Source organism: Lynx canadensis, chromosome B3 (assembly GCF_007474595.2).
Source record: "Lynx canadensis isolate LIC74 chromosome B3, mLynCan4.pri.v2, whole genome shotgun sequence".
Taxonomy (NCBI): domain Eukaryota; kingdom Metazoa; phylum Chordata; class Mammalia; order Carnivora; family Felidae; genus Lynx; species Lynx canadensis.
In genome coordinates, this window is record NC_044308.2 from 81,409,281 (window position 1) to 81,426,655 (window position 17,375).

Consider the following 17,375-nt stretch of genomic DNA (forward strand, 5'->3'; position numbering starts at 1 on the left):
TCTTTTTCACTTATTCTTACTCTCCTCTGAAGATTGGTTTTCTTTTATAGCTTTAAAGACATGCTGCTTTCTCCCAACTCCATTGCTCTGGTATTTTAAAAATAATGATTGAGGGAAGCACTTGAGAGAGGTTGGCATCTGGGAGAAATAAGGAGTTTGCCTCTGATTTCCCCACCACGGAGGGTAGTGAAGAGGAAGTGCGGGGTGCTTGAAGTGATTAAATCTGCTGGGCCATCTGGTCATCAGGAAAAGGCTGTGTTTTCAATTTTTCTGTGAATAGGGAGAAGCTTATTAAGGAAGGAGAGCATTTAGTCTAAGGAAAACAGAAATCGTACTTTATTTCTACCCCTAGAGCCTCACCTACCTTATTTGTTAAAAGAAGGGTCACTTGTGGAAGACACTGACCATTGGTGCGACTATATAATGATGCTGCTGTCTGAGTTACTAGGACCACTCAGAGTGAACACACAAGGGTGGCCAATTGGAATGGAGTCGCACTAGTCCCCTGAAGTCTCCCCCCACCCGCATACCATCTTTATGGAGGGAAGAAAATGAACAAAAGGGGTTAATTTTTTTTCAGGGCCAAGGAAAGAAACCAGAGCTCCTGGTTCCTTAAAGTTTACTGGCACGGTCTCTGATCCGGGTATCACTTGGAAAGCTGTGAATCAAGCGTAATCGATTAACATCCATCCACTCTTCTATTTAATGAACTACCTCATGCTTTAAAGGTAAAAACCAAGTTCATGTTTTATTTACCATTTTTTAAATAGAGCACTAAGTTCAAGAGAGGCTATGGAGAGAAAATAAAAAACAGGAAAAGAAATCAATGCACAAAGCATATATTTGCACTAAACATTGGAATTGGAAGTCTGGTAGAGACATGGCAATGGACAATAGTATGCAAAAAATTAAGAGCTTGGATGTGAGTCCACCTGTTGCCACCTGCTGCTGTCTGTTTGTCATCTTTGTGATTAATTAATACGGTTTCTGATACTACCTGAATTAAACCTGGAAAGCTCAAATCCTAGGATGTAATTGAGATTGAACAGCCTGAAACTTTTTTTAAAAATTTACTTATTTTTAAAAATTTATATCCAAGTTAGCATATAGTACAATAATGATTTCAGGAGTAGAATCTAGTGATTCATCCCCTACATATAACACCCAGTGCTCATCCCAGCAAGTGTCTTCCTTAATGCTCCTTGCCCATTTAGCCCATCCCCCCACCCAGCACCCCTCCAGCAACTCTCAGTTTGTTCTATGTATTTAAGAGTCTCTTATGTTTTGTTCCCCTCCCTGTTTTTATGTTATTTTTTCTTTCCTTAATTTATGTTCATCTGTTTTGTATCTTAAATTCCATATATGAGTGAAGTCATGGTATTTGTCTTTCTCTAATTTAGCTTAGCATAATACACTCTAATTCCATCCACATTGTAGCAAGTGGCAAGATTTCATGAGTTTTGATTGCTAAGTAATATTCCATTGTGTGTGTTTTATACTATATATACACACACACACACTACATATAGTGTGTATATATATATATATATATATATATATATATACATACATATACACACTACATCTTCTTTATCCATTCATCTGTTGGTGGACATTTGGGATCCTTTCATACTTTGGCTATTGTCGATAGCTCTGCTATAAACATTCAGGTACATGTGCCCCTTCAAAACAGCACACCTGTATCTTTTGGATAAATACCTAGTAGTGCAATTGTTGGGTCATAGGGTAGTTCTATTTTTAATTTTTTGAGGAACCTCCATTCTGTTTTCCAGAGTGGCTGCACCAGTTTGCATTCCCACCAGCAGTGCAAAAGGGTTCTTCCATCTCCACATCTTTGCCAACATCTGTTGTTGCCTGAGTTGTTAATGTTAGTCATTCTGACAGGTGTGAAGTAGCATCTCATTGTGGTTTTGATTTGTATTTCCCTGATGATGAGTGATGTTGAGCATTTTTCATGTGTGTGTTAGCCATCTGGATGTCTTCTTTGGAAAAGTGCCTATTCATGTCTTTTGCCCATTTTTTCACTGGATTATTTGGTTGTGGGGTGTTGAGTTTGATGAGTTCTTTATAGATTTTGGATACTAACCCTTTATCTAATGTCATTTGCAGAGCAGCCTGAAACTTTTTAAAGGATTTATAGTACCTGCAGTTCCACAGAAAAGTGCAGTTTTCTTAATTCAAGATGTAACTAATCACTGAGCATAGGAAGAAGTTTTCCTGACCTTTTAAGAGACTATTGCCTATGGGACACCTGGGTAGCTATCAGATAAGTGTCTGACTCTTGATTTCAGCTCAGGTCATTATCTCATGGGTTCATGAAATTGAACCCCACGTCGGGTTCCTTGCTGACAGCGTGGAACTTGCTTGGGATTCTCTCTCTCTCTCTCTCTCTCTCTCTTTCTTTCTCAAAGTAAATAAATAAACATTTAAAAAAGAGAGAGACTATTGCTCAGATGGTCTTTGGTTTACTAGGAGTACTTGTCGAGGTGAGGATTTGTTTTGGCTTCATTTGAAACTGCCAGTATGGAGAGAGAGAAACACGCTGAGGGGTGAATTGCCCTACCAAGAACTGAAAGAAGCATGGGGTGTGCAAAAGCTAGAAGGCCAAGAACTTGGTCAACTTCCAGATCACAGACAAAAAGGTCAGTGTGGCTGGGATGGGGCTGAGCAGAGATGAGCTGGGAAGGTGTAAAGGGCCAGATCATGAAGCACTTCCTACCATGTGAGGGAGTTAGACTTTCTCTGCAGATGATAAAGAACCATTGGAAAATGTTAGCAGGCAGTCTTGCCTGTCTACTGATGCCCTGGCTCACAGTCTTCTTTCCTCATTCCAAGCCCATGCGCTGAGTTTACTGCTTTAGTGTGCAGCTCTTGAGCCTCAAGGGCTTTTTCACTTTCCACATTCTCTGCATTCACTCCTCTGACTTTGTTCTCATTTACATCCACTCTCCATCTGAAATCTGAAACTCTTCTAGCTCTGAATGTAGTTACTTAACCATCCTTCCTGTTCTCATGTTCCCTTACCCTCACTAAAGTTGCTTTTCAGGATTCCCAATGCCTTGATGTCTCTTAATAAAGTCGTTCCCCTCTCTCTGGACTTACCTTCTATATTAGTTAGGATTCTCCAGATAAACAGAATTAATAAAGCGTGAGTATATATAGGTAGATGGATAGGTGGATGTAGCTATATCTTCCTATCTGTCTAATGATCAACTGAGAGGTGATTTATCTATTTATTATTGACATATCAATGGACATATAATGTTAGTTTGAGATGTGTAACATAGTGATTTGACATTTATATATATTACAAAATACTCACCATGGTATAGTTACCATCTGTCATCATATAAAGTTAATACAGTATTCTTTACTATATTCCCTATGCTATCCTTTACATCCCCATGATTTATTTTTTTTATTAACTAGAAGTTTGTACCTCTTGATTCCCTTCACCAATTTCCCCAACCCCTACCCCACTCTGGCAACTGCTAGTTTGTTCTCTGTATTTAAGAATCTGTTTCTATTGGGGCACTGGGGCACCTGGATGGACCTGTCAGTTAAGTGGCTGACTTTGGCTCAGGTCATGATCTCATGTTCGTGCGTTCAAGCCCTGTGTCGGGCTCACAGCCATGAGCCTGCTTCGGATTCTATGTCTCTGTCTCTCTCTGCCCCTCCCCCACTCATGCTCTGTCTCTCTGTCTCAAAAATAAATAAACATTAAAAATAAAAGAATCTGTTTCTATTTTGTTTATTTAGCATATAATACCTGCTAGGTCCATCTGTGTTGTTCCAAATGGCAAGATTTCATTCTTTTTTATGGCTGAGTAATAGTTCATTGTGTATATATACTACATCTTCTTTATCCATTCACCTATTGATGGATACTTCATCTGCTTCCATATCTTGGCTATTGTAAATAATGCTGCAATGAACACAGGGGTTGCATATATCTTTTTGATTAGTGTTTTTATTTTCTTTGGTAAATTCCTAGAAGTAGAATTGCTGGATTGTATGATATTTCTATTTAAAAGTTCTTGAGAACTTCATACTGTTTTCATTGGTGATTGCACCAATTTACATTTCTACCAGCATTATACAAGTGTTCCCTTTTCTCTTCTACTAGCAATTGTGACAGTGTGAAGTGATATTGTGATTTTGATTGGCATTTCCCTGATGGCGAGTGATGTTGAACATCTTTTCATGTGTTTTTTGACCATTTCGCCATCATCTTTGGAAAAATGTTTATGCAGGTCCTCTGGTCGTTTTTAATCAGATTGTGGTTTTTTTTTTTTTTTTTTGATGTCGAGTTGATTGGGTTCTTTATATATTTTGGGTATTAACCCCCTATAAGATATATCATTTGCAAATATCTGCTCCCATTCAGTAGATTGCCTTTTTGTTTTGTTATCTCCTTTGCTGTGTAAAAGCTTTTTAGTTTTATGTAGTCCCAGTGGTTTATTTTTGCTTTTGTTACTCTTGTATGAAGAGACAAATCCAGAAAAATATTGCTGAGACCAATGTCTATGAGTTTACTGTGTATGTTTTCCTTTACAAGTTTTTTGTTTTCAGGTTTTACATTTGGGTCTTTGATCCATTTTTAGTTTATTTTTGTATATCATATAAGAAAGTGGTTGAGTTTCATTCTTTGGCATGTAGCTGTTATTTCCCCAACACCATTTATTGAAGAACACTCTCTTTTTCCCATTGTATATTGTTTCCTCCTTTGTCAGATTGACCGTATAAACATGAATTTATTTATGGGCTCTCTATTCTGTTCCATTGCTCTACGTGTCTATTTTTATGCCAGTACCATAGTGTTTTGATTCCTACAGCTTTGTAGTATAGTTTGAAATCTGGGAGTGTGATACCTCCATCCTTCTTGTTCTTTATCAAAGTTGCTTTGGCTATTTGGGGTCTTTTATGCTTGCAAACCAATTTTAGGATTATTCTATTTTTTTGAAAAATGGTATTGATAATTGTTAGGAATTTTATTGAATCTGTAAATTGCTTTGGATAGTATGGACATTTTAACAATATTAATTTTTCCAATCCATGAGTACAGTATATCTTTCCATTTATTTGTGTCATCTGCAATTTCTTTTATTGGTCTCATTGTTTTAGAGTACATGTCTTTCACCTCCTTGGTTAAATTTATCTCTAGGTATTTTATCCTTTTTTATACAATTGTAAATGGGTTCATTTCCTTAATTTCTCTCTGCTAGTTTGTTATTAGTGTAAAGAAACAGATTTCTCTATATTAATTTTGTATCCTCCAACTTTACTGAATTCACTTATTAGTTCTCATAGTTCTTTTGGTGGAGCTTTTATTGTTTTCTATATATAGTGTTATGCCATCTGCAAAGTTTGACTTCTTCCTTACCAATTTGGATGTTCTTTCTCCCTTCCCTTGCCTTCCCTTGCCTTCCCTTGCCTTCCCTTGCCTTCCCTTGCCTTCCCTTCGCTTCCCTTCACTTCCCTTCGCTTCCCTTCCCTTCCCTTTCCATTCTTTGTCTGATTGCTGTGGCTATGACTTCAAGTATTATGTTGCATACAAGTGGTGAGAGTGGACATTCTTGTCTTGTTTCTGATCTTAGAGGAAAAACTTTCATGTTTTCACTACCAAGGATGATGTTAGCTGTGGATTTGCCATATATGGCCTTTACTGTGTTGAGTTATGTTCTCTCTATATCCACTTTGTTTAGAGCTTTTTATCATGAATAGATGTTGGATTTTGTGAAATGCTTTTTCTGCATCTCTTGAGATGGTTATATGATTTTTATCTTTCATTTTGTTAATGTGATATATCATGATGGCTGATTTGCATGGAGAGAGGTATATTTTAAGGAATTGGCTCACACACTTATGGAGGCTGGTGAATCCAAAATCTGTAGGGTAATTGGCAGGATGGAGATCCATGGAAGACCTGATGTTGTGATTCAACTCCAAAGACTATTTGTTGGCAGGATTCTCTCTTGCTTAGGGAGGTCAGTCTTTTGTTGTATTCAGGCTTTCAGTCAAGTGAATAGGCTTATCTACACTATGGAGGGCAAACTGCTTTACTCAAGGTCCATTTATTTAAATGTTAATGTCATCCAAAAACCCTTTCACAGTAACATCCAGAATGATGTTTCACCAAATATCTGGGTGCCATGGCCCAACCAAGTCAAAACATAAAAGTAACCATCACACCTTCCTGTCTTCTCTAACCTGGACCTATGCCATGAATGGTTCCATTGGCTTCTTCCTTGCTCCTTTACCTTGTTGTGTAACTACCACACCCGCTGTGTTAATGCCAAAGTTTGTATTACTCTGGAAATCTGCTTCCTCTACTCCTGAAACTGTTCAGCAACACTGAAGAAAACCACACACCCGAGTATAATGGTGTTAAAACAAGTTAGTGGTCCCTGGCTCCAGTGAGGTTCTCAGGACTGCTTGTGTGTCCCTGGGCAACTCCATCTCCATTCCCACAGAGAGACTTTCAGACCTCTATGGTTCTAGGGAATCCCTTCATGTCTCAGTCTCTCTCGCTCAGCTAATGAGCTTAGCTATTACTACACAGTGGAAACTGTGGGTTTTAAACATGAACCACATCAACTTGCTGCTCTTCGTCCCTGTCTGAACCATTTAAATGATCTTGGTTTGCCCTCATAGGAGAATGTTGGGAGCAGGTAAGGGGCCAACAGGCATATGCACTTTGTCTTCAGAATACATCCAGTGCGACTGTGCCTCTAACTCCCTACCTAGGACTCTTTGAAGGTCATTACCACCTACCTCTTGACTTCACCTGCCCCCTCCATGGTAGTCCATTCCATCTTTCAATTTGCCTCACCTACTAAATGCCCACTTTCACCTCCTTATCTGACATAACAACTCAGAGTGATGAATCCAAATAGGATTTAGAAATGTTAGGACATGGTGTCTGGATGTGGTTGGACGGATGGTACCAGTCATAGAGACATGGCAATAGGAAGTGGAGCAGGGTGTTTCAGAAGGAAGATGATAAGTGGTTTTGGCCACAGTAAACTTCAGGTGCCTGCGGAACATGTATAACCACTGTGATCTCTTAAAGGGCTTTTTATTAGGCCTAAATCATACAGCCTGATTTATTCCCTCCCTCCAGGCCATTTGAGTTCATTTTTCATCTTGTAGGTTGCTAAAACAAAAGGAACAATGTTGATCACCTAATCCTAGTTGTTTAAACAAGAGGGGATTTATTAAGTGTAATTGAAAAGACCCTTGTTACAGCAGGAACACCTTGCATACATCAAAGATAGGTCCCAGCCCATGACAGCATCAGCACTCTGTCAGTCTCTGTACTATAATCTTTTGCTATTTTTGCCTGTTTGTTGCCTGAAGTTCATCCCAGACTCTGGTGAGGTTATAGTGAGTAATTCTAAAGTTATCAACTGCTAGTTGTATTGTTTGGGTCAAGTGTGTAGTTTCTGAGAACTGTTAAATAAGGTTCCTCCACAACACCTCTGTTTACTCATCATTTCATTTAAGCATGTAATATAATTGCCAGCAAGGGAAATGGATGGTGAGGACAGCCCTAATTGCACTGCAGGCATTTGGGAGGGGCTAGGATTGTCAGCTGCTGTTTGCAGCATCGGTCAGCATTAGAAACAGACACGGAAGAAAACACGTGCCCAGACATCTTTTGAGTCTGTTTCTACACTGAGAACCTGACTCATTTCTCACACAGAGACCCACTCTTAAAAGGCTATTTCATGTTCTTGGTGGCAGATGCCAAGTGTGTGTGTGTGTGTGTGTGTGTGTGTGTGTGTGCGCGCGCGCACTTGAGTGCTGAGCCTTTGAAACAGGCCATGCAGACTTCTATACCATCAGAGTGATAGTGTCAGAAAGGCAGCTCTGTGTCTAGCCTGAAGCTCATAAAGGAGACTGGGTTGCAGACAGAGCTTTGGGAGTCATTACATGCAGGTGGAGGTTGAAGCATTTTGTTCTTAGATAACCTTTGCATCCTTCCAACTCACAGATTCCTCAATTCCAGCATGAGGAATTTATGTTCTCCCTGACTGTACCAAATTCAGCAGGCATGTGACTCTTTAACATGAAGTTATTAATGATTTTCCCCCCATCATCACATAGTTGTAAACATTGCTGGTATAGGGTATAAATAATCTTGTTAGTAGAAAAATAAAGGGTGGAAACATTGTAAAATGTTTAAAGAGGAACATTTAAAAATGATTTTTATTAATTCCAGAAAGATTGGAGAATGAAGACAGATCCTCTAAATGTCTTACAAGAAGGAAATCCTTGAAGATTTTGCAATCACTAAAAAGGTATCAATAGAATGTATAGAAAAATGGGCAAGTCAGTTGTTTTATTTCTTTTTTTTTCATTTGAGGTATTTAACAGACAGTTTCTCAAAAATGTATTAAGGGAGGGGAATGTGGGTGACTCTGTTGTTCTACTTCTTAAATAATGAAGTACATCTAAAGGTGCACCCAAATACAAAATTACAGAGGAATGAATGAATGAATGAATGAATGAAGTCAGTAAATTCTCCTTGAGAGAAAGTTAAGCTCTTTAGGATATTCCTTTTCTTCCTCAGCCTACTTATAAGTTAATGGATGGTGCTCCTTTAGTGCCTGAGGATCTTCCACTACTCCTAAGCCAAAAGCAAAAAATGATAGCTCCAATGTCCCTATTAATTCATTAGTTATCCTTGCATTTTTTCATCAAGTGCCACCAAGGAATTTCTGTCAGTCACCCAGTTTTTCTCTTTTTCTAGTGTACAGAGCTGCTGCAAATAATATATGCTTTTCATTCATTCTCTGTGTCAAATCTCCAAGAAAGGTGGCATCCCAGGGCCAGGAGACCAGACTTTCAAGGTTGGTGACAGTAGATCTTACACTGATGAAATCAAATATGTTTTGCTGGGAATATTGATAAAACGATTCATTTTTACTGAGGGCTATTTACATTGATAGATGGTCAGATGCAAGAAGCAAAATAAATATGGATGATCCTGGCATTACTGCCTCTGACACATTTTTTTTTATTCCTTTAATATTTTTCTATACAATCTGTAGGTGTGGATGAATGCCAAACTGCATTTAATTTTCCTATGCCTCCTGGAATTGTGGATGTGAGTTTTATGTACTAATTCTTACAGGAAAAGACATTTTTCTATATGAAGATATGGTGCTTCAGCTTGATAATATGACTGTTGCTTTTTAAATATGTTAAATTTTAATTAACAGAATGTGTGTCTAATGAGATATGCAGATTAATTGAAATATAGAATTATTAAGACCTTCCTAACACAAACTTTTTATAATTCCCTACCTTAATAAATTATATTCAGTATAGTCTATTTACCTTCCTTTGATTAATCTCAATTTTGTCATGCTTCAGGCTATAAATAATCATTTCTGCTTCTACTATAATATATACGCATAAATAGAGGGAGAAAGCAATTCCCCTCTCTTTATTTCCAGGATGTAGCCTCAGAATTGCATTTAAAACAACAACTAAAATCCTTTCTGTCCATTTGTTTTCTTTTTGTTACCTCTTTAACCCACAAGCTGAGTACTGTCCCAAATTCAATTTCATTGGGAATTTAGTTATTTGAGGTTTTAAAATCACTGTTAATCCTTTTTTTCAATTTCAATTGGAAGTCATACATTTTTATAAGATATAGTGAAGTTGCTGACTAAGTCAAACAAATAAGCCTCCCCTGAGTTTTAGAAAGCAAGCGTTTTTAAACAAAATCCTAAGTTAGATGACCTGAAATGCGAAGTTATCTGCTGTTTGAATGCTGTAATCATCTCTGGTCTTTCTCCTAACTCTTCATTCATTGTTCAGGCAATGAATATTTATCGAGTGTTTACACCTTGTCAGACAGTGTGAGATGCTGGGGAACACAGAAATGACAAATGACAATCTTGTCTTCACTGCACTTAAAGGCTAGTAGGGCATCAGACTGTTCAGCATCAATGGTTGATAGACTACAGTCAAGGCTAGATTTCAAGTTAATTGTTCTCAGTCAATAAAAAACCCACAAAATTTCAGCAGCCTTCCTGAAATATTAAGGCTTTCTGGTGGCAAATGGTTGCAAGAGTCTTCAACAAATAATGGTACTAGATCAGTGGTTTTCAAACTCTAGTATGCCTTGGATTACTAGAGGGCTTATTCAAACAGATTGCTGTGCCCCTCACCAGAGGGGTTGATTCAGCAGGTCTGGGGTTGGAGATGGAGTGGAGGGGGAATTTCATTTCTAGGAAGTCCCCAGGTGATACACAGACTGCTGGTTTGGGAACTGCACTTTGAGAAGCACTGGTCTAAAGTATTTTGTTCCTCAGTAGACCCTCCCTTTGGTGATGATGATAATGTTAACAATATTCATGTAGTGAGCTCCTGTGGAGTGACAGGCACCTTGCCTGTTACATCCATCATTACATTCAGTTCTCACAACAACTTCATGGAATAGATGTGATTACTCTACTCATTCAACAAGTAAGGAAATACACTTGGAGAGGTTAATTAATTTGCTCAATGTCACAGAGCTAGTAAGTGACAAAAGCCAGGATTTGAATTTAAATTTTCCTGTTACATGTCTGTGGTTCCAACCACAGTGTTGTTCTGACTTCCTATGATGGCAAGCACACCTGGGCAGTGATGGGCACAGTCTCCTTAAGAGACACCCATGGGTGTCCAGTGGACCTGTGTCCACATGCACCTACACCTAGGGGATTCTGAATAGATGGCTTTTTAGGTTCTCATGGGAAGGAGATAGCAGAACTTCCATTGTCATCTATTCTAGTGGCTAATAAGCTTTTTGTGATGGGAAAAAAGTTTTAATTAGATAAAGTATTTCTGTTTTACCATTTTTTAAAAGCCATTCAGTCACAGAGAATTAGATAACCGTAGCACAGCACACCCAGTTGAATTGAACCCGTATCTCGATGAAACAGGATTTGACAGCGAGGGCTGGAACCAGGTGTGCTGCTTTATCTGAAAGGTCAAACACCCCTTTCCAGTCCTCATCCCCTTGCAACCCATTAAAAGGTGTCTTTGAAATTAATTTGAGCTCTTTGGACCTGAGTTAAAATACTTGTTGCATATCACCTAACATAAAAATAGTAATTATTTGAATTATTAATTAATAGTTCTGTCAGGAAGGCTCAGTGATCTTACTCACAGGGTGAGGAAAATCAAAGAATGTGCTGGTGGTTCATCAGCATCCTGGGAAGGGCCATCTTGGTTCCTGGTTAGACAACATTTTCTGTTGAGGAGTTGATCTCATCTCCTGACCTTACAGCAGACTATTCTTACACCTACAGAGGATGCAGTGGTCTTTCAGATGGGCTATTAATGTAATAATATGATATTATTATTATTATTATTATAAAATGCAGATACAGAAAACAACACAAAACAATTATTCTGAGTTATTCTGAGGTGAGGTATTCTTTTTTTTTTTATTTTTTATTTATTTTTTTTTTAAATTTTTTTTTTCAACGTTTATTTATTTTTGGGACAGAGAGAGACAGAGCATGAATGGGGGAGGGGCAGAGAGAGAGGGAGATGCAGAATCGGAAACAGGCTCCAGGCTCTGAGCCATCAGCCCAGAGCCTGACGCGGGGCTCGAACTCCCGGACCGCGAGATCGTGACCTGGCTGAAGTCGGACGCTTAACCGACTGCGCCACCCAGGCGCCCCATGAGGTGAGGTATTCTGAGTTATTCTGAGATGAACATTCTTGAAAGTGCCAAGTCAAGAATTACAACTTTATCACCCACCATGATGGCTAATTTTATGTGTCGACTTGACTGGGCTAAGAAATGTCTGTATAGTTGGTAAAACATTATTCCTGGGTATGTCTATGCAGGTGCCTCTGGAAGACTAATATTTTAATCAGACTGAGTAAAGAAGATTGCCCTTAACAATGCAGATTGGAATTATCCAATCCATACAGGGCCTGGAAAGGCAGAAAAGGAAGGGTAAATTCACTCTGCTTGAGCTGAGATATCCATCTTTTCCTGCCCTCAGACATTGGTGCTCCTGATTCTCAGGTTTTTGGACTCAGCCCAGGACTTATACCATCAGACACCCCTGATTCTCAGACCTTCAGACTTGGACTGGATTCCACCATTGGCTTTCCTGGTTTTCTGGCACATTATGGGACTTCTTGGCCTCCCCAGTCATGTGAGCCAATTCCTATAATAAACATCCTTTTATATCTGTATATATCCTATTGGTTCTCTTTCCCTGGAGATACCGGACAATACTCCCACCCAAAAGTTCCACCTTCCTCACAAAAGTAACCTGATCCTGACTTTTTGTCATAATCACTTTGCTGTATTTTTATATATGCATATATGTATTCTTAGCACTATCATTTAGTCTTGCTCATTTTTAAAATTTGATAGATCTTTAAGTTTCTTTTAACTTATAGAATCCCTCTCCATCACCTTTCCTCTAAATTTGTGTGGAAGAATCTAGGCCATTTGTCCTTTAGAATTTCTCCAAGTCTGGATTTAGCTGTTTGCAGCCTCTTGGTGCATTACAGTATGTTGCTCTGTCCTCTGTATTTCTTGGAAATTGGCAGCTGGGTGCAGACAATGGAGCAGACTCATGTTTTCTCCCTTTGACAAGATTCTAGATCGTGTTTGGCTAGATGGTAGGAGGCACATGGTATCAGGTTGTCTCTCTTTTTATGATAGGAACAGCTTTGAGGCTTAATATCTACATCTTTTCATTAGATTAACAAAATGATGTTATTCTTATTCTATAATTTTTCCCATTTATTAGTTGGAATACACTTAAAAAGAAATACTTCATTTACTGTTGATTGATCAGTGGTATTGCTCATGCAGGGAGAGAAAGTTAAATGTTTCATTCTTTCCTTTTATTTGCCAATTCTCAGGAACTAGCACTAATTCCTCTTTTCAAAGATTATTTAAGAACTCATGGATTTAAATATGTTTATAGGTTTAAATACATTGCATTTATTATAATTGCTAAAGCTCAAATGACCACATATTTGATCAGTGGAAGCCTCTTCAAGGTAGCTCCTGAGTCCTTTTAATGTGACCCAAGTAGTCATTGATACCTTCCTTGCTTTCTGTTATGGTAGGATGTTCCAGCTTGTCTTGTATACTTTCTGTGTCATGCCTGGGATCCACAATTTCTCTAATAAGGTTTTTTTTTTTAAGTGAGAAATTATATCTTAAAACTATATGTGGTACTAGGGATCTCCTTGCTACTGGATCAATCTTTTGTTTCTAGGCCTTTTCAGTAGACTGAGCTTGAAAAAGGCACAGGTGTGTAAACACATAAACACATGTGCATATATTTTGCATCTGCTTTCTTCCCTAGTTTTTAATAGCTGTACTTTTTCTAATTGTTTATATAGATAGTGTGTAACTTTTGAGCCACAGGCAAAGTATCCTATGTCAATATCACCCTAGTCATCTTGGTTGTCTGAAGCCCATTTCTCAGGAAAGGTTCTTGGGAATAATAGTCCCTGTGTCCTTGTATATTGATAAGTTTGTGCCCTTTGTACTCAAAAACAAGTTTTACTAGATATTAAATCTTTGGCTCATTCTTTGAGCATCTTAAATATGTTACGTCATTTCCCTCTGGGAAAAAGCATTGCTGTGGAAAAAAAAAAACTAATAACAATCTAATTTTCTTTCCCTTGTAATTCACTTGTTCTTTTCTACATGCCCAGGCAAAATTTCTCTTCCTGTCCCTTCTCTTCTCTTCCCAGGATGTCTCCATAGTGGTCAAATTATATGTGTGTGTGTATGTGTGTGTGTGTGTGTGTGTGTGTGTGTGTGTGTGTGTGTAATTTATAATTTTTAAAAAGTTTTTCTTGAGTTACAGTTTTTAGTACAGTAAAACCTTGGTTTGTAACATAATTCATTCTGGAAACATGCTTGTAACCCAAAGCACTTGTATATCACAGCAAATTTCCCCATAAGAAATAATGGAAATTCAGATGATTTGTTCCACAACCCAAAACCATGCATATAAAAATGATTACAATTCTGTAATATAATACAGAAGAATAAAGAAAATACAAAATATAAAGAAAAACAAATTAACCTGCACTTACCTTTGAATACCTTCGCAGCTAGTGTGAGGGAGTCAAGGGAGAGGTGGATTATTGTGTAGGATGACTTTCACTATCACTAACAGATGTTGACCACAGTACAGTATTAATAAAATCTTGTCATATGCTGTATTTAATGGCAATAAGGCAGCACAGGAAAGGGTCTATATGTGCAGGCAGCCTGACCTAGAATGAAGCAAAGCATTCCTAAGCTCACTCTTGTATGGAAAAGCAAAGGACTGTCCATAGGTGGTTTGAAGTGACAAAAAGTACACTAGCGCCAGTTGTGGGCACCTTCCAACGTTCTGAAAAATCACTGATTTCTGCCAAACTTTGTGGCCTAAGACCTAGCATTTGAGCATGCGAGGTGATCACCTGCAAAGAGGTGGTCGGGGTGGGGTTGGGACGAATCATTGGCTCAGTTGTGATCATGTGACATTTGGCATCACATGATGCCACCCATACTACTCGTAGCGAGTAAACATTGCTCGTTTATCAAGTTAAAATTTATTAGATATATTTGCTCATCTTGCAGAACACTCACAGAACAAGTTCCTCACAATCCAAGGTTTTACTGTATGTGTTCTATTCCCTTACTTTGGTGTTTCTTTTACAGGGAATCCTATCAGTACATTCGAGCTCCATTGCATACCTTTATTTTTTTTTAATTTTTTAAATGCTTATTTATTTTTGAGAGAGAGAGAGAGACAGAGTGCAAGCAGGAGAAGGGCAGAGAGAGGGAGACACAGAATCCAAAGCAGGCTCCAGGCCCCGAGCTGTCAGCACAGAGCCTGACGCAGAGCTTAAACTCACGAACCATGAGATCATGACCTAAGCTGAAGTCGGACACTTAACCGACTGAGCCACCCAGGTGCCCCTGAATATCTTTAATGTTACTCATTTTCTTTTGAATCTTCCTAAAAATTTCTTTCTTCATTACTTTTTGATTTTTAAGAGATTTCTCTTTTGTACATTTTGTTTCTCTTAGGATATTATCTGTTGTGTGTATTTTCTCTCATGTTCCTTCATGTTTACTCTTCATTCTTGAAAGGATTTTTTATTTCCAATTTGTAGGAGTTCTGTCACCTCATTTCCAAGTTTTTCTAATTTTGATTTTTTTTTTCAAGTCTTCTATCAGTTTCCTAATGTCTCTGAACTCATTGTGAAGTATTAGATTACAATTTTGTTCTGTGTTGTGGACGGGTCTTTCTGGCATGCTTTCTTTGCCTGTGGGATGCTATTCAGTTCCTTATTTTCTTTTTCCTTATAATAACTTCATATGGTATCTACTTTGATACTTCCCTGTAGCATATTTCTTAGTGACATTAGCTTTTCTGAACTTTAGAAGGGGCAGGGGTTCCATGAAACATTTCTTATTTCACAGAGCCCCCTCTCTAGTTGTTTTAGCCTAGTGTTCAAATATATGGCAGCCTTCTCTCTCAGCTTTCTTGGCTCTGTTTCTCTCCCTGACTTTGGTCTGAACTGTCTCTTTCCGTTGTCTCTGTTTCCCTGTTCTGCCTGGTTTTCACTGCACTCCCATCGCTTGTCTGCAATTTCGGCGGAGTGCTAGAAAGGAGACCTGATTCACTAGCTTGCTATTGGAGAGAGCACAACCACCCAATTTCAGCTGCTGTTCTCAATTTGGTCCTCCCTATTTCCATAGTATGGTTTTTCTGTTCCCGGGTCCATAAATGAGAAGTCCCATTGTTTCCTTCTTCCTCCTGTACAGATGGGCCACCAGCCAGGTCTTGTGAGGTTGGGTTGTCTCCACCCACTTATATTTTGGGGCTCATGGGGACACCTTGTCACCTAGTTTTGTTATAAGTGTTGTCCACAGTTTTGCTATCTTGTTCTGTTTTTATGTGGGAATTTGGAGAGATTGAAACACCGTGCTTGCCACACTGTTGGTTTCCCAGAGTTGTCCCCTACCAATGAACTCTGGATAAATATTCCCCCAGTTTCCTTTTCACTTAGAGCAGGGAGAACAATTTTAGCCTTCCTGGTGAAGACATTTAAGTGTTTTTGACAGATAACTTTCTCTCTTCTCTTCAGCCTCCTCTCAAGCCCTGTTTACCCTTCCTTGCCTGCCCTGGGCAAGTTTTAGCAGGATGGAGGGGGAAACAGGTATGCTTTAGAGCTTAACACTGTGGCAGGATACTTGGAACATTTTCCCAGCTTGCCCTCCATAGACTGACTGAATTGGAAGATCAGTGACAGCAGAATGTTTCAGAGATGAGAGCTATTTCTGTCCCAACTGGACTTGTGGTGATTCATTCTTAAAAAGGAAGAAATCATTTCAAATACAGTTTTTCTGGGACTGATATTCCACTTCCAGGTGGAAGCAGACACCACTAGGGGAAATTGGCACTGTGACCTAAGAAGCATTTCAATTTTTTTTTTTTTTTTTTTTTTGGCTGGGTACTTTATTGATGGTAAATGACAAGGTAGGGCTCCTCAAGCCCCTCCTCTTCTTCAGGGGGCCTGGGATGGAAACTGTGGAGGTCGGGAGATCCTCAGTGTGTTGGGGGTTGAGCTGGAGCAAGGGCTCCCTAGCAGCTGAGGACCTTTCTCTTCCTCCTGCTCTTGCTGGGGCTGGTGGTCCAAGGGCTCTTACTCCTTGGAGGCCATGCAGACCATAAGGTCCACCACCCAGTTACTGTAGCCAAATTCACTGTCATGCCAGGAAATGAACTTCACAAAGTGGTTATTGAGAGCAATGCCAGCCCCAGCATCGAAGGTGGAAGAGTGGGTGTTGCAGGAAACAAACCTGGTCCTTGGTTTAGCCCAGAATGCCCTTGAGGGGGCCCTCCGATGCCTGCTTCACCATCTTCTTGATGTCATTGTATTTGAAAGCTTTCTCCAGGCAGCACATCAGATCACAACTGATACATTGCTGGTGGGGACACAGAAGGCCATGTGGGTGAGCTTTCCATTCAGTTTAGGGATGACCTTGCCTATAGCCTTGGCATTGCCAGAAGTAAGGATGGTGTTCTGGGCAGCCCCTGAGAAGCATTTTTTAATGTTTATTTACTTCTGAGAGAGAGACAGAGCATGAGTGGGAGAGGGACAGAGAGAGAGGGGGACACAGAATATGAAGCAGGCTCCAAGCTCTGATCTATCAGCAGAGCCCAATGCGGGGCCCGAACTCATAAACCATGAGATCATGATCTGAGCTGAAGTCGAACACTTAATGGACTGAGCCACCTAGGCACCCCCACTGAGAGGCATTTTTAATGATTTTATTCACATGGTGAAAATTGGAGAGGTGT

The 17,375-nt window shown here is 39.2% G+C and overlaps 1 pseudogene; it reads right to left on the reverse strand.

The window, feature by feature from the left end:
- Positions 1-16,666: 16,666 nt before the first annotated feature.
- LOC118517832 lies at positions 16,667-17,118 on the reverse strand (annotated as a pseudogene).
- Between the last annotated feature and the right edge of the window lie 257 nt (positions 17,119-17,375).